General features: G+C 35.2%; 1 pseudogene; it reads right to left on the bottom strand.

The window, feature by feature from the left end:
* Nucleotides 1–16335: 16335 nt before the first annotated feature.
* Nucleotides 16336–16453, bottom strand: LOC126870801 (5S ribosomal RNA; annotated as a pseudogene).
* Between the last annotated feature and the right edge of the window lie 10919 nt (nt 16454–27372).

Below are 27372 nucleotides of genomic sequence, written 5' to 3'. Positions count from 1 at the left end.
AGTATGACCCTCATTAAAAGAAACACCCATAGAGGTATTTGATAGTAAAACATTCCAACGGTCCCTTCGGACAATGAATACCAGACGTGGAGGCACGTACACAGCACAAGTTCAGCCAGCCCGGTGACCCGCTATAAAACCGGGGTTTTTTTCGGCAATTAAGATTTTTGCAAACGGACAGGCAGCTTTTGTCCCAAATCGACCAATCGACAGCGACGCCGATCGGAGAAGCTGGCATACCTAGACACACTACCAGAGGTTGTTTCGGTGGTGACGTTGGGACGAACATTCATTCCTCCGGGAGATCTCATCGACGAAGGGACCAACACCGCTTGATCCGCGAGTAGTACACGTTCGAGTCAGTGTCAGTCTATCTCTCCTCCCGTTGACCGCGGATTCGTTACCGGACCTAAGACTCGCGGCGTTCACACTACGAGATATACACCGCTGCTATTGATTGCCGCGTCGGGAGTGTTCATTCGCGCGTGAGAAAACCGTATCCGCGCGCGCCTCCGCGACGATGGCCAACACCAAGGAAGCTCACAGCCCTGCTTGTGACCATTCTACGTCATATATTTATTAACTTATTTAATTATTTCAAATATATTTGACGGGTTGCAACAGGAATCTCTTGTTTCCACTTTATTAATCCTCTATACTATCCACCACAAAAACAACTAACTATTCGGAATAAAATATTCTTTATATATGTCGGAGATGAGAGAACACCAGGGCCGCCCCTCCGAAATTTCGGGAAAATTCATAAAAATTGTAATTAAACTATTTGCCGTTATTCTACCCAATTGTATTTATTTGAGATTTGTGACAATGAGCTTGAGCTCAAGGCGACAGTCAGTTGCCGAACGTAGCCGCGATCAACGGGACGAAAGCTCCGTCTAACAAAAGCACGGAGTAATAACATAGCCCGTATTAAAAGAAATACCCGTAGAGGTACTCGACAGTAAAAAAAAAAAAAAAGGTTCCAACGGTTTCCTCGGGCAAAATGATTACCAGATGTCGATGCATCTGCGCAGCATAAGTTCAGCTAGCCTGAGGACCCGCTTTAAACCTTAGGATTTTGTTAACTAAGGTTCTTCGAACGGACAAGCAGTCTTTGTTCCAAATTGACCAATTAACAGCAGCGTCAATTTCCCTCAGTTTTCAAATGAAGACATCTCTCCACTAATCCGAGAATGTCGTTCTCTTAGACACACCCATCATAGTTTTCATTGACAGCGCTACCGTGACGGAAAGTCACTTTCTCACCGGTACGCGCTCTTGTACGAGTTAACTAACGTCTTGCTGGGTAACCATTACATCTTAGACTTGGACGAAGAAACAAGCCTACTAACCCGTTGACCGTGGATGCGTTATCGAGTCTTAGACCAGAGTCACAAGTCCACATTTGTACCAATAAACATTAGCTACACCCGCGATGGTAAAGTAAGTAAAGGTTCATTGAACGCCCCAAAATTCCAACCTGACTCCGACATATACAATGTCTCAAGAGCGAAAAGAATCTCCATCTGAATTCCATTTCTATGGTTCTATTCATAGAAATATAAATTTACAGTTTACTTCCAATAATTCTTCTTGTTTTCCTCGAAAAGTTCAACTTCCACTTACATCTCCATAGACATCGGCAGTTGCTCCGATTTCGCTTTTCACAGATTCGCTATCTCAATTCACACTTTCGTCTTTACTTGCCTTATCGACGACTGACCGTTTTCTCGCGCAAATATTGGATCGAGAACGGTTAGTCGCGGCGTGGCAAGCGAAACGCATCGCATCTCCTCGATATTCGAAGAAATTGCTCGAGAATGGTTACGAAACAATCTGTCGATAGGGAACAAATGAAATTTCGTTGGTTGTGGTCGATTTGTAAATCTAGACGGAAACTTTGAACGTCGTGGTCGGCGGTCGAGGTCAACGATAAGCGGTAGTCGTTCTCCGATTGATAAGAAAACTCAGGGACAATTTGCTATGGCTGGTGATAGCGCTCCGTGACGGGAATAAATTGTAATTGAGGCTGGATGTACGACAGACAGACGGAGAAACGATGTTAATGGGCATAGGGACTGACAGGTTTGTCAATTTGCCTATCGCGACCGCGACCGCGTTACGTGACGTAAAATATTTCAGTTTCTAGAATCGGGTAGTAACACCAAAAATGGTGTTTATGACAGTCCTTTTGTTCACGAAATGTCAAAAGATTTGTGTTACGCCACGAGGCTTACCACAGGCTGTATTTTCTAACCGTCGCTCGCGGTCCTACAACGTCGCAGGCAGATCGTCTTATCTGCCCGCCGGATCATATACAATGTATCGACGAGAGCATAGTTGTCGCCAAGTAGCGAGCTCTAGAAACGTCGATTTTTGACCGTTACGTTTTTCACACAAGAAGAGGCATACGTGATCATAGGCGCGAGCGGTGGCGTGACCCGAGCATAGTGGGGGTCGTCTTCCAAATGAGACAAAAGAATAATCGAAGGGCGTTCAGTTCCTTCTGACGAGTCAAACGTGACACTTCGACAAACCTGACGAGCAAACGAATTTATCTAGAGATATCGCAAAGTCGAGTCAAATTTCTGTAACATCTTCGTCATATTATTGTAAAATATATTGTTCTATGTTAACCTGTTAATACAGTGTTACATTCATTAAACCACCTCTGTTATCCTAACCGAAACAGGGGAACGACTATTTCGCGGCGTCGATTAACATAATCGTAGCGAGAATTTACGCCTCTCGCTGACGCGATCTCCTAGCGACCGCGTCTCTCCGCGAACGGTCGTAACAATTTGCGAATTCATTAAAATGATCACTCTCATTTTCATAAGTTATAATGAAATTTATTCGGATTAAAGTAGAGTATATTAGGATTATTCGGTGACTATACCAAATCAGATTAATATAGATTAATGATACAAACTATAATACTTTTCCTACTACTTCTTCTATATTATTGATTACATTATAATAATAACTAGGGATTTTTAAAATAAGAAGTATTAAAATAGAAGTATTAGAACAGAAGTATATCGGAGATTTTTAAAAATTTGTTATGTAAAATCATTCTTTTAAGATGATTACAAATTTTTTGTCAACGAATCTGAACGAATATAGAAAATAAAGTGTGAAATGTTGTGTGTTTATTGAAAGGAATAAGAAAAAAGCTTGTTTAAAGAGAGACAGAGAGGAAGAGTCGTGTGAAATTTTAAAGACGTCATACAACATAAAAATGCTATCAATATTTTTATCAGCCCGAGATACAAGCAGGATGACCAGCGTGTATGGCTAACGCCATACGCGTTTTTTTTTTATTTAATTCTTTTCATTCACAATCTGTCTAATTTGGACATTTGGTAGGACATTTTTTAACTGTTTGATTATCATGTGGGTGGCTACCCCCAGCGGGATACCATCTTCGTGTTTGTTAGGTTGTGTCCTTTGTGAGGTTTGCTGGGTGTTTCCTTTTCAGTCTTCTATCCATGTTTGGGGTGTTGACCGTTTCCACAGCTAGCCGGTTTGGGTATGTTCCTATTCTTTCTTTGTATTTTCCTGCGTATCTGTTAATTTCCTCTTTGACCGTTGGTTACTTCTCTATTATTGGTTTTATGCGGTCGTATATTATTTTCTCTAGTATTTTGGAAAACACAGGAAGTAGTGATATTGGTCTGTAAGATGCGGTTTGATGTGGGTCTTTGCCTGGTTTACGTAACATTATAATCTGGCTAGTTTCCATAGTTTACGAAAGTATTGGATTCGTAGTATTGCATTGAATATTATTGTCATTAGTGTTATGGCTTTTGGCGGAAGGTTTTTCAAGATTTTACCACTGATTAGGTCGATTCCTGGTGCTTTATTATGTTTTGTTTTCTCGATTATGTTTCTAATTTCTTGTGCTATTGTTTTAGGTATGATGTAGTGTTTGTCAGTTGAGGTACTAGTGGTTTGCGCATCCTCGTCCGTATGGCATTTGGGGCTGCTATTGTTGATATTATGTGGTGTAAATGTGTTGGAAAGGTGGTTGGAAAATTCTTCAGCTTGCTCTTCGTTGCTTCTTGCCCATGTATTGTCTGCCTTTCTGATCGCTGGGACTAGTTTGGTTGGCTTCTTTATTTTCTTCGTGGCTTTCCATAGGGAGCAGTTGAAGTTCTCGTGTGCAGAGAGTGTCTCTATGAATTTTGTGAATTCGTTATTGTTGTGCTCTTTTATTTTGTTTTTTATTTCCTTTGCAAGTTTGTTTAGGTGTTTTTTGTTTTCTAGTGTTCTATGTTTTTGCAATTTTGCTTTCGCTTTTCTTTTTTCTCTAATGTTTTCAAGTATGTCTGGCGGAATTATTTTTATTTGTCTGGTGGTTGGATCAGGTATAGTGGTTGCCCATGCTGCTTCTTGGATAGTTTCTGTCAATGTTGTTACTGCCTGTTCGATGTGTTCGGGTGTTTTCAATTGGATGTTGCAGTTGGTTTTGCTCTCGATTATTTCTTTAAAAGTTTGCCATTTGGAGGTTTTGTTGCATAGTGTCTCTGGATTGCTATAAAGTATTGGCTTGTTTCTGTATGCAATTATTATGGGTGTATGATCGGAGCTAAACTCGAGGCTGGGTGTTATTTTTAGTTTATTTGCGTTTAGTCCCTTTGTAACTGCAAACTTGAGTAGGTCAGATATTTTGCTGAGGTCTGTCGGCCAGTCTGTTTGTCTTCCTGTGGGTAATATATTGAGGTTCTTGTTTCTAGTGTATTTTTTCAGGGTTCTACCTCGAGATGTAGTAATTCTTGATCCCCATAGCGTGTGCTTTACATTGTAGTCTCCCGCTGCGATATACTTGTCATCTAAGTGTTGGAAGTACTCTTCCCACATTTGTGATGTAATTTTGTGTCGTGATGGTATATATATTGCTGGCAAATGGGAGTGGTTGCTGCTAGTTTGTACCGTACCGGTGGTTGCTTGGGTATATTCCTTTCTAAATTGGATGTGTAAGTGATGTTTGATATCGTTTCTTATTATTACCTGAGGGGTGTTCGGTATCATATATGGTGTAGTAAGGTATTTTCATGTAGCTTTTTGGACTGAAGTGTGTTTCTGAAACAAGTAATATGTCTATATTGTTGTTATATAGGAATGTTTTAATTTCTGGGGCCCATTGTTGTAGGCCGTTTGAGTTCCAGGCTGCTATTTTCAGCGTGCCCGTTTTTATTTTTTGCTTAGCATGTTTGTAAGAAGTTGTAACATGACTGTTATTTGTTGCGTTTGCTGTCTGAGAACTGCGTTTTGTTCGCTTATCATTTTTGTTAGCATTTCGATGTTTTTGATGGATTGCTTGAGCAGTTCCTTGATTTGTGTAGTGTCGTTGCTGTTATTATTCTGATTTTGGTTGTCTAAGGGTGGCGATTGGTTGACTACTTGCGCGTAGCTTCGGCTACCAACGGTGTTGATGTTACTGTGGTTATTGTGCATTACGTGCTGTAGATTTGGTGTTGTTTCAGTTTCTGTGCTATCCTGTTGCGCGTGAATGTTATTGTGTGTTCTGTTTCGAAGCGGCGGAGACAGTTTACATTGCAGTTGTTTTCTAACTACACAGCCTTTGTAACTGGCTGGGTGGTTTCCATTGCAGTTGTAGCATTTTACTTCATTTATTTTTCCTATGTATAGACAGTTTATTGTTAGGTACTTTTGACGCACACCGAATTTCTGTTGCAGTAAATTTTTGTGTGTCCATATTGCTGGCACCGCATGCATTGCGGTATGTCTTTTTTATGTCTAGGTGGCTCCACTGTTACTATTGTGCTTAGAACTTTTTTAATTTCAAACATTTCTTTGTTATTATTTTTAGGTTCGAGTTCTATTAGAAATAGCAGTAATGCTTGTTTAGTATCATATCTCGTTATGTTGTTTATTGCTCTTACCTGGTGTCCGATTTTGGCTAGTTCCTCGCATATGTTGTTTGTATTTGTTTTTGGGTGTAATCCTCTGATTACTGCTTTGTAACTTTTATCAGTTTTGAGCTGGCAAATGTGATATCCGGCGTTTTTTCTTTTCGTGCTTTTGTCACTTTTCTAAAAGTTTCTGGGGTGTTAGTTTGTACTTTTACCTGGTCTAGTTTTAATTCTTTTATACTGTAATTTTCTTTTCCTGCCGTGTTGTTCAGTAGTTCAATGAGGGGGTCTACTATTTGGGCTTCTATGTAAGTTGATGGTGGTTTGGCGATGTGGGTTATTGGTTTTTCGGCTGAGTGTGTTTTTTTCTCTTCTGGCAGTGCGCTGAAGGAGTTTCGGAGAGTGATTTCTTGTAGCCGTTGTTGCTTTTCTGCTTCTATAGCTTTCCTAATGTTTGTGTTTGGTGTTATTTTACGTTTTTTGTTGTAAATTGCGACCTTCCATCTTTCATCCTGGTGGGTTACTTCGTTGTTGATTTTATTCTCGTCATTATTTTGTAATGTTTCCATTTCTATTTCATTCATAGCTGAGCACTCCTGTTCTTCGTTTAGTGACTGACTTGGATTTGTTATATTTGTAACTTTGTTTATGAAATATGTTTTGCCTTTGCTTGTTATTTTTATTGGCGGTATTTGTTGTTGCATTTTGGATTTTCCACCATTTGGCGTTGGGTGTTGTCGTTCTTCTCTTACTTTTCCTCACTTGCCGCACTTTCACTGAAGCACTGTTTCACACGCCCGTTTAGCTCGGCTGCTCGGGCAGAACTGTGTGTACAAATTGCAGAGGAATTATTAGGTTGTCCGAAAAGTTTCTTTAGTTTTTTAAGGTGATAATATATGAACAACAACTTCTGTTTTATATTATTTTATTGAATTGGGTATGATCCATTTTGTTATATTTCTATTATTATGTTCATGCATAATTCAATAAACTAATATAAAACAAAAAAACATTTGATTGATTCCTTCAAGAATGATATGATAATTTCTTTAATAATGATGCGACGATTTGCTTAAAAATTCTTTAAAATTCAAGATGAAAGTCTTACTTGTTGACGATTACACCGCGATATTGCGTCTGCAAGAACGCCCATCAATATAACGATAAAATTAAATTCTTATACTTCATTATTGTCCTTACTCTCTTGATTTCCCTCTCTCCAGATAACTGCTTCTCTTACGAAAATTAAAGTTGGAATTAAAACTTTTGTTGGATGGACATCTGATATTTAACTGATTGTTACAACGAAATGAAACGTAATTAAGTTAGAAGAATTTTCGACGATTTCTAAGCTATCATGTGAATATCATAAGCAAGTCCATCGGAAATTATTTAAAAAGCAATAAATAAAAAAAGATCTAGTGCGTCGTCTTTTGTGCGTCCATGTACTTTACTTTTTCCTGGTCTCGTTATTCTTTTGCTGCACTTGTGTATATTGGAATTTTGGGAAAATACCTTAATACTTTAATTTAGATTTTACCATAGCCGCAATTAAGCAATTGTCGTTATTGAATCCGATTGTATTTGTTGGAGACTTGGAATAATGAGCTTGGGCTCGAGGCGACAGTAAGTCGCCGAACGTAGCCGCGGTCACGGGATGAACGCTTTGCCTAGCAAAGGTATGGAGTAATTCTATAGCTCTCCTTAAAGGAAATATTCGTGGCGACACGCGACAGTAAACATTCCAACGGTTTCTGTCCCGTGGCTCGCCACACGCAGACCCTATTCTTCGAGTAAGATGATTGCCAGATGTCGATGCGTCTCCGCAGTACATGTTCGGCTAGCCCGAGGGCCCGTTATAAATCTTAAGGTTTAGTTAACTAAAGTCCTTCAAACAGACAAACGGTCTTTGTCCCAACTACGGGAAGATAGGGGAGACATATTTTTCAACGAGCGCGGTCTCCCACTAGCAATTTTCCCTCGAGGGCGGCTAGCATCTTTTTCTAACCGCCGATATGGAGATTGACCAATTAGCAGCAACGTCAATTTCCCTTACTTTCTGAACGAAGGCTTTTCTCGACGAATCCGATGATCTCGTATCCTTAGACACACCCCATCATAATTTTTCCTCCGTGGCATCGTTGGGACGGAAAGGCATTCTCGTTCGCGATCTCATTGATGAAAGGAGTAACCCTTTACGACCAGTGAATATCACGCATCCGACTTAGATTTTGTGAGTACGTTCATCTATCATCCCGTCGACCGCGGATTCGTTATTGAACCTAGGATCATTGTCATTAGTCTCTCGAATATCTAATAACCACGGTTACTTGTCCGGTTCTATGGTATTTGCACTAGTCAATGTCTTCTCTATTGCATAACGACAACGTGTAACCCAAACGAAGATTCGTTTCACGCCCCTAACCCTAATTCTAATGTCCGCTCCGACATATATAATAATTTTAATTAAATTAAAATTATTATTATTAATAAATATAAATATAATAATAATAAAAAAGAAATTTTAAATATAAAATTTATTTCTAATAAATCACAAATATATCTTATAATCTTTCCTATAAATTTTTCTAATAAACCTTTTTCAAAATAAAATTCATAATAAATTATTTTATTTATTAATTGATTAATTATAAACTTATAAAAAAATTCTATTATAAAAAATCTTTTAATAAATATTTTTCTTTTTTTAAAAAAATTAACATTCAATATTAATACTGATAATATTAATCCTAATAAAATCATTTTAAATACAAAATATTTATAAATATAAATTAAATATTTAAATGATAAAAAAAAATTAAAAATAAATTTTCTTAAAATTAATATTATTATTAAAATTATTGATATAACTCTAATTATAATGCAATCTTCTCTTAAATATATTAAATTTATTATATAATTATTTCTTATTATTATAAATATTGAACGAAAAGAATATGATACAGTAAAAATAGTTCCAAAAATTAAATTTACTATACTAAAAGTTCTTTTAATTCTTAAAAAATAATATTCAACAATTAAATCTTTAGAATAAAATCCCACTAAAAATGGAAAACCACATAATATTATTAATGAAAATATCATTAATAATCCTTTTATAGGATATAAAAAAAAATATACCAGAATAAAAACGAAAATTTTGAATACCATTTATATAATGAATCAATCTTCCAACACATATAAATATTATAGATTTAAAAAACGCATGAATAAATAAATGTAAAAATGTCAAATCTGTTATTCCTAAAGAATAAATTCTCATTATAAAACCTAATTGTCTTAATGTTGATAAAGCACTAATTTTTTTAAAATCTATTTCAAAATTAGCTATAATTTCTGAAATTAATATTGTTACTCTTGAAATTATCAAAATAAATCTTTTATATTTTAAATCAATTATTATTTCATAATTAATTTCATACCTATATCATTTATTAATTTACCTACACCAATTAATATTAATTATTTATGAAATTTTGGATCAATACTTGGAATATTTTTAATAATTCAAATTATCTCAGGATTATTTTTATCAATACATTACTGTCCAAATATCAATATTGCATTTAATAGAATTTCAAATATTATAAAAGATATAAACTCAGGATGATTAATTCGATTAATTCATATAAACGGAGCATCATTTTATTTTTTCATTATATATTTACATATTGCACGAAATATATTTTATTATTCATTTAAATTATTTCAAGTTTAATCAATTGGAGATTCAATTTTATTTTTATCAATAGCAACAGCATTTCTTGGATATGTATTACCATGAGGTCAAATATCTTTTTGAGGAGCAATAGTTATTACTAATTTAATTTCAGCTATTCCATATATTGGACAATTTACAGTTGAATGAATCTGAGGTGGATTTTCAATTAATAATGATACATTAAACCGATTTTATTCATTTCAGTTTATTTTACCATTTATTATTTTAATAATAGTATTTATACATTTAATTATCCTTCATGTTACAGGATCATCAAACCCAATACACTCAAAACTAAATATTTATAAAATTAATTTTCATCCATATTTTTCAATTAAAGATTTAATTACAATCATTTTAACATTTATTTTATTTATATTAATTAACTTACAAATACATTACATCTTAGGTGATCCAGATAATTTTAAAATAGCAAATCCAATAATTACACCAATTCATATTAAACCTGAATGATATTTTTTATTTGCATATTCAATTCTACGAACAATTCCAAATAAACTAGGAGGAGTAATTATACTTTTTATATCAATTTTTATTTTATATTTAATTCCATTAATTAATTTAAATAATTTAAAAAATAATAAATTTTATTTTATAAATAAAATTTTTTATTGATGATTTATTAATATTTTTATTATACTTACTTGATGAGGAAAACAAATATTTGAATACCCATATACTAATTTAAATATATTACTTACATCATTATATTTTATATATTTAATTTTCTCATTTTTTATAAATAATATTTGAGATACATAGAGAAAATTAATTTTAACTTATTAACTACGAAAATAGGAATGGGGAAGTATGAAAGAAAGTAGGAAACTAAGAAGTATGTTTTCATGCGGTCATAAAATTTCCTCGGGTATAAAGCCAGGTATAATTCCTTAGGAAATTTTGAAAACATTTGGGGAAGGGGGTGCAAATCCTTGGAGGCGGAGCAAAAGACACTTTTGCAATGTCCGTCTATTGCGATTCTGTCCTGCTTCTGTCGTCCTGTTTCTTAAAAACTCTATAATTTTCACTGCTTTAATACTTTTCTTGAACTATCAATATTATATAGCAGTGTACTATATCCAATTAATAATAATAGTAGGATACATTGAATTAATAATAAATTTAAATCAAGAATCTCAATATTAATATCAACAATTTTTTTAGGATTTTATTTTAATTTTATACAAATTTTTGAATATTATAATTCATTTTTCTGTATTAATGATAGAATTTTTGGATCTATTTTTTTTTATCTACCGGATTTCATGGTATTCACGTTCTTATTGGAACATTATTTCTATTATATTCTTTAATCCGAATAATAAAAAATCATTTTTCAATAATTCATCGTATTAATTTTGAATTTGCTATTTGATATTGACATTTGGTGATCTAATTTGATTATTCATTTATATATTTTATTACATCATCATAAATTAAATTAAATTTTAAATATATAGTATAATAAAATTACATTTAATTTCCAATTAAAAAATTTAATATTAAATTAATATACTTAATTAATATAATTTATTATTTATTAATTTTTATAATTTTAATAATTATTTTTTTATTAAATAAATTTTTATCAATATACAAAAAATTTAATATAGAACAAAATTTACCTTATGAATGTGGATTTAATCCAATTACAAAAATAAATATTCCATTTTCATTACCATTTTATTTAATTTCATTAACATTTCTAATTTTTGATGTAGAAATTGTTTTACTAATCCCTTTAATTTCATATATTAAAACATTAAATTTTCTATATTTATTTATTTTAATAATTTTTTTATTTTTTATGCTAATTTTTTCTTTATTAATAGAATGATCATGTAATTATTTAAATTGAATGTTTTAATTATATAACGATTTATAAAAATAAATCAATCTTTAAGTCGAAATTAAAAGTAAATTTTACTTCTCATATAAATTAAATTTATAAATTAAATAAAATAAATTTTAAATTGAAGCCAAATTAGAGGCATTTTATTGTTAATAAAATAATTGAATTTAACATACCAATTTATTAATACATATATATGTCGGGTTTTCATTAGAATTAGGGTTAGGGGCGTGAAACGAATCTTCGTTTGGGTTACACGTTGTCGTTATGCAATAGAGAAGACATTGACTAGTGCAAATACCATAGAACCGGACAAGTAACCGTGGTTATTAGATATTCGAGAGACTAATGACAATGATCCTAGGTTCAATAACGAATCCGCGGTCGACGGGATGATAGATGAACGTACTCACAAAATCTAAGTCGGATGCGTGATATTCACTGGTCGTAAAGGGTTACTCCTTTCATCAATGAGATCGCGAACGAGAATGCCTTTCCGTCCCAACGATGCCACGGAGGAAAAATTATGATGGGGTGTGTCTAAGGATACGAGATCATCGGATTCGTCGAGAAAAGCCTTCGTTCAGAAAGTAAGGGAAATTGACGTTGCTGCTAATTGGTCAATCTCCATATCGGCGGTTAGAAAAAGATGCTAGCCGCCCTCGAGGGAAAGTTGCTAGTGGGAGACCGCGCTCGTTGAAAAATATGTCTCCCCTATCTTCCCGTAGTTGGGACAAAGACCGTTTGTCTGTTTGAAGGACTTTAGTTAACTAAACCTTAAGATTTATAACGGGCCCTCGGGCTAGCCGAACATGTACTGCGGAGACGCATCGACATCTGGCAATCATCTTACTCGAAGAATAGGGTCTGCGTGTGGCGAGCTACGGGACAGAGACCGTTGGAATGTTTACTGTCGAGTGTTACAACTATTTCCTTTTTAAAGAGAGCTATAGAATTATTCCATGCCTTTGTTAGACAAAGCGTTCATCCCGTGACCGCGGCTACGTTCGGCGATTGACTGTCGCCTCGAGCCCAAGCTCATTATCACAACTCTCGAACAATTACAATCGGATTGAATAACTACAATTGTTCAATTACAGCTATAGTAGACTCTAGGTTACAATGTTGCGGGATTATCCAAAATTTCAAAGGCTCCGGTGTTCTTTCATCTCCGACATATAAATAAGCGTAGCGACATAGAAGAGAGAGAGATAATTCCTTAGTTCAGAGTTCCTCAGTTCCCCAGTTCTTGTTAGTCTTGTTAATCGACGTGTTTGCATTTGTCAATTTGTAAATTATTGTAAATCTATCAAATTAAAATCTTGTAATTAATAAGAGTGAAAACGTATTGCGAACGATTCGAGTAACTTCGAGTATTTGAAATTTCAACGACAATTCTGACAATTTCCAATTAGAATATGAATAAACATTTTTTGTGAAGAATATTTGTCTAATAATATAATAGGATTAAGCGAACATTTATTTTCACCAACTTTAATCCTCTCCCGTGCCAGTACTCCTGCGCGTAGCAGGTCACCCGAAACGTGGAGTTTAATTGTCAATCGCATTAAATAACAGACAACACTACAATTTAATCTGAATTCAAAAATTAACGGCAACACAACCGAAACGAACCAAACAAAAACGTAACAATATTGATTTCTGATCCGGAGTCTAATAGTAAATTTGTCTTAGTTTTTAAATCTGGGGAGACTATTCTAGCGGTGGGAGTACTTGGAGTTTCGTTCATTTTTATTGAAACAATCCGGAGAGTCCAAATCTGAGTCCGATCCTTGGTGATTTTCTTTTGTCAATTCTTCTCGTATTTTCTTCTCTTTTTGATCCAGCAGGAAGGTTTTCCCACAGTATTTGGTGGTGGTTCCGTTGGTTTTACAGCCGGCTTTACATTCGCTCTGGTTTTTGTTGTAGATCGTGTAGTTGATTTTACGGGGATCGCTGCTCGTGTTTGTTTTACTGGCGTAGGTGCCGGCTTTCTTGCTACTGCCTGTACTCTCGGGCGATTCGGAATATCGTTCCTTCGTGGCTCGCCCCATTCTCCCGAAGGACGTGCCCGGTTTCCCGATTGTTCCGATGCATAGGGTACGATTATCCTAGCGTCTACTCTGGCTTTGAATGTATAACAATCTTTTATCAAATGCCCAGGTTTTTTTGCAATAATTGCATGTTAGCGCATTTTGTCTCGGAGCGTTTGGGCCATTTTGCGGCGGCGATATAGGTATTCGATCCTGGCGGTTGTTTCCGATGTTTTTACTATTGCTCGGGGGACGAACGTTGTTACGATTGTAACTGTTCGGAGGTGTCGGACGTTGGTATTGCGTTCTGTCGTTTGCTCGTTTTAATTCTCGCGTTGCTTTAACAGCTTGGCGATACGAGTTCTTCTAAAGAATGGTATCCCGCTATTTTTACTCGCAAATATACCTCGTTTGGGAGTCCCTTAACGAAGGCCTCCCTTGTGTCCCAATCTATTGTGTCTTGAACATCCTGAGATATAATACCGTAATCACATCTTTCTCCGTCCATTATTGCTAACCTAAGGTTTCTGACGCGATCTATATAGTCTAGTATGTCTTCCCCCGGTCGTTCCAATATTGTTCCTAATTCTCCCTTATATTCGTTAAGGGATTTCCCTGGGCCGAACATATCCTTTAATTTGTTCCCGAAATCGTCCAAACTGTTTAGCTGACTGTCCTCTACGGCGAGGTACCCGTGTCCGCGAAGCTTATTCATTAATAATTTTACCAATTGAGGCTCCTGATGCCGCGGAATCATGTTTCGTGCGCGCTCGCATGCTCTTAAAAATTGAAATACTGAGGGTCGATGTCTGTCGAATATTGGTACTGACTCGATCGCGTCTTTTAACTTAATTGGTTGGGGGCTACCGTCTGTCGGTATTGTCACCTGAGGAATTATCGGCAGTGATACGGGTGTCTCGATTTCCTTTTTTGTTTTGAGTGAACGCATGTCGTCTTGTAATTCATTGGTTTTTGTACTCATGTCGGCTCATTACTCGAAAATTTGCATCACATGCTCTTAGTTTTTTTGACAATGTCAAGAGCATGTTTTCGTTCAATGATTCTAATGGAGTTGCCATATTCTCTATTATATTTTGTCAATACCCGTAAGAACTTTAATCCTCTGTGGAGCGCATCCCACCGCTGCCACGAAAAAAATATTTGAATTGTTATTGTTACGTTTTCAATTGAGTTGTTGTTTTAGTTTTTCTTTTTTTTTTTATTCTTACTTTCTTGGGCCCGTTACTATAGTAATTTACAATTATATGTATATGTATGTATGTATATGTATGTATATGTATAAATATGTATATGTATATGTATTTATCCGTGTAAGTTGTCGATAATGATATTGTAGTCATCTAGGGGGACAGCGGGGCAAGTTATCTTTCCAAAAGCCAGAAAACTTTTTTCGGTTTCGGTAAGATCCATGTAAGCGTTTATACACTCAGTACTGGATGTCGCGGGTTGTATCTGTGACATATCTATATCGCACATTCGGCAATGCTTTGCTGTAGTTCGCTCCGGTACTCCACACAGCAAGTGTGTTGGCGTATCTTCGTGTAATTCTTGATCCTCCGGATCCAATCAGTCTTGACAAATAAAAACATATTGGAACTAGTAAGCAGAGCGGATTAGATGAACGCAACAACTGAATAACAATTCCTCGTAAGCATCCGGGTAGTCCGTAGGTAAGATTCCATCCGGAAGGTATAACAATTGGTTCTTCTGATTGTTAAATTCAACGCCCATTCTGTGTAACAGAACAAAGATATTTTATTATTAACATGTCTCGCTTTATTATGAAGTTTTTGTTGATTCATTTTGTCAGTGCGTCACAATGGGATTTTCCTTTCGGGGTATTGCCTTTATCTTTCAGTGTTTCATATATTCCTTCTAATTCGTCAATCATGGACGGGTTGATAGCTGATTACGATCCAGTTTTCCTTTCTCGTGACTGTTCGTTAACAGATTTTAACATTTTTGCTACTGTGTATTGTATTAATTGTCATTTATTATTTCTTCTTAATCCGTTCACCATGAGTAGTTAAGGGTTTAATAATTTATTATAAGGTTTTAATCCATGGTTTGTTTCTCGTGGCTGGTTACAACCCCTCTTCTTCTCGCGCTGAAATACTACTTGCAGTGAATAAAAAATGAACGAAAAAGGATAAACTAAATAAAAGAAAACAAAACAAGATATGCACTGGAACAGTCCGCATGGGAACCTCTGACGAAGATACCTCCGTATGCATCATTAAACGTTAATATCGAAATGACCAAAACCTATGTTCATAACAGTAAATCAAATCAAACACCGGAGGCAACAATCACATGGAAATAGTAATCAAAATCTACGTAATGATAATATACCAAATCAACAATCAAGATGCACAACCCGTCATCCGGAAGCCGACGCTACTCACCGCGTGTCAATGCAAGGGAGAAAAACAGCAAACAAAACATATCTTATTAAATAAAATATAAGAATATAGACAAAATCACTCCAATAAAATAACACCCGCTGGGAACACATTTAGGCATATATACACACATGAATAAATAAGGCACTGTTACCAAGTAAAGTCAAAATCTACACACGGAGCATCAGGATACATTTCAAGAAACCTATCTAAACACCATGAGAGTACTTCAGGACAAGTACCTCCGCTTGATCTGAGGAATGGTGGCGTAGGAAAGCCTCCAACACTTGATCAGGAATCTCCTCTGAGAAACGAACCTTCGCGCTGGCATCCGTATCAACCACCGCATGGGGGGGGGGGGGGGCGCGGCGGGCCCAGCGCGCTCTGCCAACGCCACACGGAATCCCAGACGATCACCCATCCAAGTACTATCCGTGCCCGGCGCTGCTTGACTTTCGTGATCTAACGGGAACGAGTGCACTCAGCGCGGCCAGGGCATTGCCTACTTTCACTTGAACTGGAATGCATTTAACTATGTGTACTGCTTCTCCTGCGACCAAAGCCATGTGTCCTGGAGTTTTGGTTATTGCATACGCAAATTCATCAGGTAATATAGTTGCTAGACTTAATGCATTCTCTATTATTTTCTTTTCCGAGATGCATCTTAGTGTCAATATATCCTGATAGAGTGCCGTTATTTGTCTTCTGACAGTTTTTCTACGTAAATGAATTTTGAGTTAACGTATGCGAATATATCCAAATTTTTGACTGCTGTTTTACGTTTGGGTATAAATGTATTTCCTTTAGTCGTTTTTAGGAAAAAGAGCTTGGGGTGTTCTGTGGATAACAGGGTGTATCTGCACAAAGGCTGTTCTCCAGTCTTGGTTAGCACAAAGGTTATTTCTTGAGTCGCAAAGGCAAAACCCGGTAGCGTCGGGTTGCTATTGGTTTTTATTTCTTGAATTTTTGTGGCGATTCCTTCGTACAAGACGTCATATTGCTCGAACTTACATAGGAATAGTGGATGTGGCTGCCAATAGGTGTATCCATCTTCTGAATCCAAACAAGTTCCTTTATTAATAGCGCATTCATTGAACTATTCATTAGACTTATTCATTAGACTAGCACTATTCATTAAACTTATTTAACGAATAGTAAGTTTAATGAATAGTATGATTTACGAATAATAAGTTTAATGAATGCTATTAACAACGTTTTTGTGTTTAAACGAATCCACGGTCAACGGAATAACTCTTTACTAAGCGTAGACTAATCTTAGACGCAAAAATACGATTGTTGAAAATGCTCGATGTGTTACTCTCCAAGACAATCGCACGAATGCCAGCCTCGTGGAGATTTTTCTCGCTGTACGATTGCATTTGCTTTCTATACTCGTTTGGAAGCATCGAGAAAGTTCCAAACGCCGTTGCTAGGCAGTTTCTGCCTGAAGTTTGATACATACTCGTTGGAAACATCGAGAAAGTTCCAAACACCGTTGCTAGGCAGTTTCTACCTCGAGTTTGATTATTAATACAATGTATGTCCCATTGTATCGGCACCTCTGAGGCAACATCACACGTGGCTAGGCCCGCTCCCGAGGCCGCATGCCGCCACTACCACATTTCTCGGAAAACCCATACAACCACTCCAGACCTCCGTTAGGCAAAACGTCCATCCCGTGACCGTGGCTACGTTCGGCGACCAATTGTCACCTCGAACCCAATCTCGCTATCACAAATCTTGAACAATTACAGCTAGGATAAAATCTAGGCTAGAGTAGAGGATGTTCCCAAAATTTCCAAGAAAAGGCCTTTGGCTTTCCTTTCATCTTCGATATATATAAAAAAAGATAGGCGAATGAACAATACTTTATTCAAAAGGCGAAGTTACACTTCAGTAGCAAAATACAGACTGACTTACTTACTAAAGAACTGGGATCTTTGCCTGCTCACTATGATTCAAATATCTCACGGGTGGGAGTTCGGTTACTGTCTATTCTCACCGCTATCGCATGACCAGGTGTTGTATGCATATCCTGAGGTCGGCGGATTCCTGGCTTCTGGGCGACGTTACAAACTGATCGATCCCCTGATTTCTGTTACGATAATAGGGGTGGTTCAATTGAGTTTACACTAAATTAACAGGTATAAATTAATGTTTATTTCAACAACTTCGTAAAGAGATAGTTACGCTGGTGCGTATGTACAAGTTAAGTAAACGATTGATTTAAGGGTAGAAACCCGATAAAGGTATGTTGACTATTCTAACGATGAAAAATAAGTAAAGTTCTGTGACGATGCTCTGTCGGAGGAAAGCTAGTGATAGGTGTGTCTAACCATCGGATTTGTTGATGATAATGTTGGTTAGGAGAGCGAGGACAGTAGACATTGCTTCTGATTGAAATTGAACTTCGTATAAGTTGATGGAAATTTTATTGTATAAATTCAACAGAGTGTCGGTTCAAAGTGTTACAACAGAATAATCTGTTGAGCGCTAATTTAGGAGGGTTTTTATATGGAGGTTTTAGTCCCTTTGGAGGGGCTGTTTTGTTATTATTTCGATAGCTATGGCATGCAGGATGTTTCGTCTACTTTATTACTGTTTCTGAGCGGGTGGCCTTTCTTGAGCGTGTGACACTTCCACCGGCATGTCGGTTGACGTCCACGGTTCGGCTAGCGAAAAAAGGAATAAATCGTAAAACTAAAGGATCGTTCAAAATTGACACTTTATACGTTCGTTCAAGTTTGTATAACGAGATTGCGATATTAATTACACTATGTTACGTAGATATTAGTCTATATTCATTATTTACTGAAACTGTAGTAAGACTGACTAAACTTCGATTTTGATGTTTTTTGCGTATGCCGTGCAAATCTATATTTTGAAAAATCTTTTCCTATCCATACAAGGACTGAACTTGCTTAATTTCCGAGATATTCGCGAAAAACTGCCGGTATCGCTTGAATGAATTCTGCCTATAGTTGTGCGTCCGTGCAACCTATGCGTAGGTTGCTACCGGATACAGTATTTTGTTCATAGTATATGTAGGTAAGATAGGGGGAGATTGAAAGATTACGGGAGATTAAAAGATTACGGGAGATTGAAAGATTACGGGAGATTGAAAGATTACGGGAGATTGAAATATTATTTAACTGCCAGGTAAAGAGAGACGTCCGCTTGAACTCGCTGACTAAGCCCTCTTGTCTTCATGTAGGCATTCTCTGCAAACACACACATACATTCCTTTATGCAAAAACTGCCTAGGTCGAGTTCACCGTCAAGCCACAAAAACGCGTGTGCTCGGCAAAAACAGAATAAGCCGATGAACCACCAATCAACGAAATAAACTTGATCATTACAATAGACAATATAGAGGAAATTTATGTCGATTTTTCCCTAACAATAAATAATGTCAATGTTTGCGTACATTTATTGTACAATTACATTATTTATATAAATGTTCTTATGCTGTACAATTACATATATATCGAGTCAAAGTCCGAATCTGGGCCCGAGTCGTCCTCTTGGCGGAGGCTTGGGACAGGTAAGGATTCCTCACTGAAGCTATTCATTTTTTTACACTGAAGTTATTTTTATTGACACACACAAAAATGTTACAGAGTTGACACAGCTCACAATGATCACACGCTCGCGACATCTGTGACGTCGTTCGTGGAAAAATAGGTCTCTCCTGTCTTCCTGTAACTGGGACAAAGACTGTTTATCTGTTGAAGGATTTTAGGTAACTAGATATTAGTGTTTATAACGGTCCTCGGGCTAGCCGATCACGCACTGCGGAGACGCGTCGGCATCTGGTAAACATCCTGCCCGGAGAACAGGATCTGCGTGTGGCGAGCTACGGGATAGAAACCGTTGGAATGTTTACTGCCACGTGCCGCTACAAATCTTTCTTTTAAGGAGAGCTATAGAATTACTCCATACCTTTGTTAGGCAAAGCGTTCATCCCTTGACCGCGGCTACGTTCGGCGACTAATTGTCGCCTTGAGCCCAAGCTCATCATCACAAATCTCGAACAATTACAATCGGACTGGGTGACTACAATTGTTTAATTACAGCTATGGTAGATTCTAGATTACGGTGTTAAGGAATCTTTCCGAAATACCAAGGGGAAGGCTCCGATGACCTTTCATCTCCGACATATACTTTAGCCTGCCACGTGATTCTAACAACCTCGATTGAATTTATGTGCAAGTGCAAGTGCATTTTACGCAGTTTATCAATAGTTAGCGACTATCTCCACTCGAATAACTCTACCAGTGCTATACAACTCTCAGGGTGCATGCCGTGATCGCCCACTCCTTATAATAATATCAAACAATCCCATTATTTACATCTACAAATTTAAAGCCGTCGCAACAGAATACCCATCCACTAGGTAAACAAAACAAAATAATACACCCGCCAAGCACGAACGCTCTGTAGATTGTTATCATCTGTTCCATTCGTGCTTTATAGACTAAACACTCATTCGTTAGATATTTAATTATTAAATTCAAATTATAAACTGAATTTCAGCCACTGTCTAATAAATACTGCTCGCAAACCATCTATCATTTCTTAAATCAAATATAAGAATTGTTTATTTTATAAATTATGTTGTGTGTCTAAACACAGCCCACTCAAACATTGTATCGACCGCGTGACATCGATTGTCAACAAGTCCTATAAACTAAGATCTTTCAAATTTCTTTTGTTTTTGATAGACACAACCGCTAGCCGATGAGTTATTCCGGTATATTTGGCTTGTTCTTTGTTATTATACAATTACTGCCATTTTTTACGACTGACCTCCTTTCTCGTAGTGACACGACACTATGCTATATTTAATCAAAACTCATAATTGTAGCGATAAAATACTTCCTATCAATACAATATTATTTAATACAATAATATAAAATTTAAATATCCTGGTTTAGGGCTGTTAAAGGATATAGGTTTGGGTTTATTAATTAATCGATTCACGCAGATTCGATTTTCTCCAATATATTTGATCGCCTCGTACAACACGTCTTAACACACAGAATACACTCGGTCAATTAACACGTGGTCGACTTCTAAGACAAAAGAGCGTCGTTAGAAGTCGTACCAACTTAGCTTGTAGTAACTAGCGATCATGCCAACCTAACATTTCTCTACAAGGACGACATATCCAGTGAATTAACGGCGGCTGAACAATTGCATCTCCTTAAAATTAACGGGTAAATCTATAACATAAGTAACAAAATTATTATCTAATTTCAATCTAGTACCCAAAAACTGTTCAACATAAATTCACTATGCTCAAAGTGCATTCCCTTACAAATGATATCGATGTTTATGATATTTATTTGCTATATTATTGTTCATATTATTTGTTATAGGGCCAGACCACCGACCTCGGCCAGGACTATCCTGATTCGCCTTCAACATGGCCACAACCAACATAATATTAACTACGATAAAAAACCAAAATTAATAATTTGCCTCTAACTATCGCCGCTATAATACGACTGGCCTGTATACATATTAAATAATTTATAATAAATAACTTGTTTATAAATACACCTTGTCATATTTATCTACACTATCCTTCATCTTACGAACTACACCCACCTTGACCTACACATTATCGGTATTCCTTTATATTGTTCACAAACCGTTATAGCGCAATATTTCCAAATTCTATCATGTTTAATTCGGAAATATTATAATGGAACTTTCGGGCAGCCGACTATATCAGCCCAACTGTCTCGGGGTTCAAAGTAATTTCCTGTGCTCCCAGGTTTTTTCTTGTAACGCGGCTTGGCAAGTAGATAGTTGTCACTGTACGACACTATATAAAATAAATTAGAACCTACTCTAATGTAGCTACAGCTACAAACTCACATCGAAATACTCGAGGAACGGCCAAATAGATAGAAATAAACTGAAAATACGGGTAAATGCAACCTCACTATATTCACATTAAGGAAAGGTACCACATCTCTTATTATTCTCAACCACCACATCATACAGCAAATCAAAACAGTTAGATAATCAGGTCTTTGCCCGGACCATCTACATCCAGACAAATTTGTTTGGAAACAACACATAAATAAAGAAATCGAGCAAATCAGACTCAAAAGGAAGAAAATGTACTGACTCATTGTAGACATTCTACCAGTGAACAATTACCAAAAAATAAACTATCGCTACATAAAACAAGTTTACTATGAATGTTCGTAAAAACCAGAAATTCGTTCGAAGAATAGAAAAGCACTGATCTGGTATATGGTCAGTTATGACCATAGAATAGGTGCTAATGGGTCGATGTAGATTAGCGGTGAATTCGCATATAGTACAGATATACACATTTATATTATACAGAGTGTTTTTTCAAATTATTCTTTCGGATAACCATTGCGATGAAAACAGTTCTTCTTGTACAAAAGCAACAAAGCTTTTTCGTAAGGTGAAAATGCGTCGTTCAAAAGACAATTTTTTTCAAACGATGAAATTAAATGCAAATTTATCTTCATGCTTCATGGTGAATTTCACATTGTTAGATTTGTAACCAATCAGGCCAAAGAAAATGCTGATGCTCTGATTGTAAACACAGTCAATCGATTTTCTAATGAAAATAAATCCGTTATCATTGTCGAATAAGATATTAATTTGTTAATGTCATTATGAGGATCGATCAGTTCGTCGAAAACGACAGGACCGAGGAAAAACTGAAGCAAGAAAGAGAAAAGGATAATCCGAACTTATTTAGTGATTAAGCTCAATTAAGCGGTTCAATGTAACAGAATCCTTTATTTTGTTCTTTATTTTTCAAAATACTTCTAATTTCACAAATAAATTTGAAAGACGTATAAAATAATTATATTTAAAATAATATAAATTGATAGTCTCGTGATTATCGCATTCTCAATTTAATTTTCGATATATTTATCCGCGAATCGACGAACTTTAGTGCAAATAAAATTATTATCATGTAACTACTGTGGGGGAAAGGGGCCGCGCCTTCGACAAGCTTGAGAAGTGTTTATCCAGCGAATACTACACGCATGTAAATACACCGTAAATAAGCCGCAATAATTACAAAAGATGAGGTTAGAAAGGAGTTAAGAGTGAAAAATTTGAGTGCACTCGTAGGTTACACGCGAAATGATTAGCATAAAATAATAATTGTTCTATTTCGAAAAATAATATCAATTATCAATTCGTTCAGTATTTGTATAATTAACTTGTTTTTATTTCAAGGAAGCTATTAAAAAGACTAACCCTAACGCAATACATTGATGACATTTACATTTAATTGGTTTACAATAGACATTTCTTACAACCTATGCAGTTATGCACGGGACATTGAGTTAGCCCAATTCTCGTTTATATATACTATAAACAGAAGATAAGAGATAGATTTGTGGTGGACTTGGGCAACCAATACTGACCCATACGCTGCCTCAGCACACAACTATAGGCTGACTACACTATAGTACTATCGACAGTTATTTGCGAATATCTCGGATACTAATATATTCAATATAATAATATATTCGGATAATATATTTAAAACCCATCGAAATCGAAGAGGAAATAATTTTTTTCCACAAGTCCACTCATTATCATATGTTTATCTATGGTTTAATTCAGTACCTATATATATTCCTCTATACATATGTAAATAATAAATCTCTGAGATAGAAATACTCGTAGAGTTGCAAGCATTATAGATGTCCGACGTCCAATTAAAAAAAGTTTCACGCATCTCAATAAAAAATCAATAGATAACAACGTACTGCTCCCAATCTACATAGTCCAAGTATATTCTAATATTAGTAACTTACCAAAAATTAGCCGTCTGAATTACTTTAGGGTAAAATGGGGAAAAACCAGAAAAAATTACATGACGCAATGCCACAAATGCCAACTGTTATGTCATATCTCACAAAACTGTAACCTTAATTATCGGTGCGTAAAATATATTGAGTCGCATTGACCAGGCAAGTGCAAAATAAAAAAAGAAGACGCGGAAACAAAAACAAAATCAAACCTGCGACCCCTCCTATCCAACATAAGCTAAGTATTCGAAATAGTCATAAACAACCCCCTAGTTTCCTTCCGCACAAAAAACAACGTAATCCAACACAATCAAATCGGCTTCCGACACAAATATTCCACACTGTACGCAATAAATAAACTAACGTCAGACATCTGGTGGGCTCCCAATGCAAAGCAACGAGTAGCCGCCTGCCTTGAAAAAGCATTCGATATAGTAAAAATTTTCGGCCTTATATACAAAATATGTATTTCTTTGGGCAATAAACGTTATAATTAAAATTAAAAAAGCACTCGTTTTCGTTTGATCACGAAAGTTAAGCAACGCTAGGCACGAATGGTACTTAGATGGTTCACCGTTTGGGAACTGCGTGTGGTATTGGTTTTTTCATTTTTACAATTTTTTTTTTGCTTTCCTTAATAATCTATTTTTAATAATCTATAATATAAGCATCGAAAAAAAGAAATATTTTAGTACTACGCGACTATTGCCATACATTGTATCATTCTCATTTTTACATACATCTGTTTTTTTAATATTCTTTTTTTCTTGAATATTAAGAGCAAGTAACAAAACTACTTACTTCAGCCAACTCTCATACCACGTTGAGTGCACTCGTTCTCGTCCGATCTCACATCATCGTCATTAGCATCTCGAGTATCTAATTACTACGGCTACTTGTCAAATTCTGTAATAATCATATTTGCACTAGTAAATATCTTCTCTATTACATAACAACAATGATTAATCCAAATGAAGATTCGTTACACTCACCTAACCCTAATCATAATGTGAACGCGACATATATATGCTCGAAATAATATATATATTAAATATAGATACAAGCATACAAATAAATTAAAATAAACGTTCCAGCAAGTGTTTTAAGGAGACTGTGATTTGCCAAAGTTGATCTATCTTCGAATAAAAGGAGTTAGCATGATTTAGCTCACGATTAAAGCAATATGTGTTGACCGGTGTAGAATAAATTGTTGGTTCTAAGACATCTTAAAGGGACATTAAGAGAAAATTGCTGGTTTACATTAGAAGAAGAAATAATACCGTCTACTATTTTATTTACAGATAAGATGTCAAACATTATTCTCTTAATTTTATATAAAATATAAAAAAAGGATTTATATGTTTATGATACCAAACATACTTTTGCATGAATATAACGAAAACTAAGACCGAGCATTCGTATCTATAAGAAAATGTTGTTCAGAATCATGATCTCACGATATATTTCAAGGGCATCGAAATCGATGAGCAAGTAGCTCTTCGACAGGTTCACCTGCTCTAATAATGACATTTCATTAAATTTTTAAGACGTCGTATTAAGAAAACGAAAATTTGTTATGCCTATGAAGCGGAGATACACGTTCGCATAACACCGAAGTTATCTTTTTCAAAAAGCACTTTTTAGTTATGACTGATCAGAGAATATTTTCAATCGGAGAAAGGTTCATGCAAATTGAGCATTGCGCATGAGTCTGTACCATTCAGATTTCTATATAACATAACAATACTAAAAAATATGAAAGCAGAAGAATCGATTAAACATCGTATGAATTTGGACATTATTTTAGAAAATGAAAATCATCGAAATGTAGATAGAAGCGATATGCTTAATGAAATAAAAATATTTTGTGACATATACAGTAAAAATTTGTTGTATATAACAGCAATGCAATGTTCGAATATGATACATAAAATTAAGGATTTGTTTTCCAATTTTATGTTACTTTAAGAATATTACTAATTATTCCAATCGCTTCTGCAGGGCGTGCTTTCTCTAGATTAAAATTAATTAAAAATTATATACATACTACTATGTCTCAGGGAAGACTATCTAATTGATTATTTAATTTGAATAAGTTATGTGAAAATTGAAATTACGAAGATATAATTATTGATTTTGCACGAAACAAAGCGAGAATAATAAACTTTATGAAATAATTATACCTCACTAAGTTTCAAAATAATAAACATTTCAGATACGGGTATTTTTGTTAATATGTACTCAATCATCGAGTCATTATTTTGTTATTATTATTACTAAAAACTTTATAATTAGAATAGGAATAAATTTTCGTCAAAGAAAGTTATGAGCTACAGAGGTACATGTCTTTTCTGTTTCTAATTTGTAATGCTATACATGTGTATAATAATATTATTTTGTCAGAGCGAGACTTTTAAATATAATGTATGTAAATATGTAATTTTAAAAATAAGATTTTGTTTACAAAAACTGTTTGTTATAGGACTAGAAACATTCTCGAGGACGTAAGGTTCTAAACAAACGTTCTCCTTTCTTATTGAATGTCAGAGATAGGGATACCTGACACGAAATATCAAGGTCTAATATCGACAGTCAATAAGGAATAACGAATAAAATTTTATCAGCTATTAGATTTTCATACCTTATTCATTTTTCTTCCTTTAGGAAAGACATTTCTTCTTCCGTTTTTATTCAAAATTATTATTTGCAATTGATTTTAGAGAAAAACTTTCCATTAGTCTATTTGCAATAAAAAGATCCTTCCCTTATGAATCTTATGAATCGATTTGCAACTGACAACTAAATTGTAATGAAAGAACATAATGAACGATAAATCCAAATTCGTAATCTAGAATATTGTATTACTGTTACGTGTTTTGAATGTAGGTACACACACATGTAATATATTTTGGATATGCACACATTTATATATTTTATTTTATATACATTTACATATTTTAACATACTATTTACACATAAAATTTCGCATTATAATAATCGTTATATATAGTAATCGATATTAAAATAATTATTAAATATTTGTTTAATTAATCCTAAAATAGAAGTAGAATTATGAAAATGTTAACAAAAGAATTACGTTTAGATTTCATAAGCATATCGCAAAGTGACCGATTTAACCAGCGATCGTACAGAGGTCCCACATGTAGTCCTGAAGTATAACCAATCAGCAAACAACGCTACCTCGTCGTCGACATTATATCATGCTAGCGCATCATCATAGAGTTCAGTACTGTTTAATCTGTTGAGATAAATGTCATGTTGGTATGATCACTAGTTCCTACATGCGAAGTTGGTACGACTTCTAACGACGCCCTTTTGTTTTGGCTTCTGCCACGTGTTAATTATCTGAGAGTATCCGGTGTGTTCATATGGCTGTACATGGTGGTGAAATACAGAATATAAAAACTGAATCTGTGTGAATCAATTAAATATCGAACTCCAAAACCTATTTAATAACAGGGGTAGTGCAGTAACCGAAATGGAAATTATTCTACATGCAAAAGTAAGTCGTAATAACAAATACAGTTTTCTTCTTTTATATTTTTTGTATTTTTACTGCATTTTTGATTTTCATA

Source organism: Bombus huntii, chromosome 10, assembly GCF_024542735.1.
Source record: "Bombus huntii isolate Logan2020A chromosome 10, iyBomHunt1.1, whole genome shotgun sequence".
In the NCBI taxonomy this organism is placed as follows: Eukaryota; Metazoa; Arthropoda; class Insecta; order Hymenoptera; family Apidae; genus Bombus; species Bombus huntii.
This window is presented reverse-complemented; position numbering and strand designations above follow the sequence as displayed.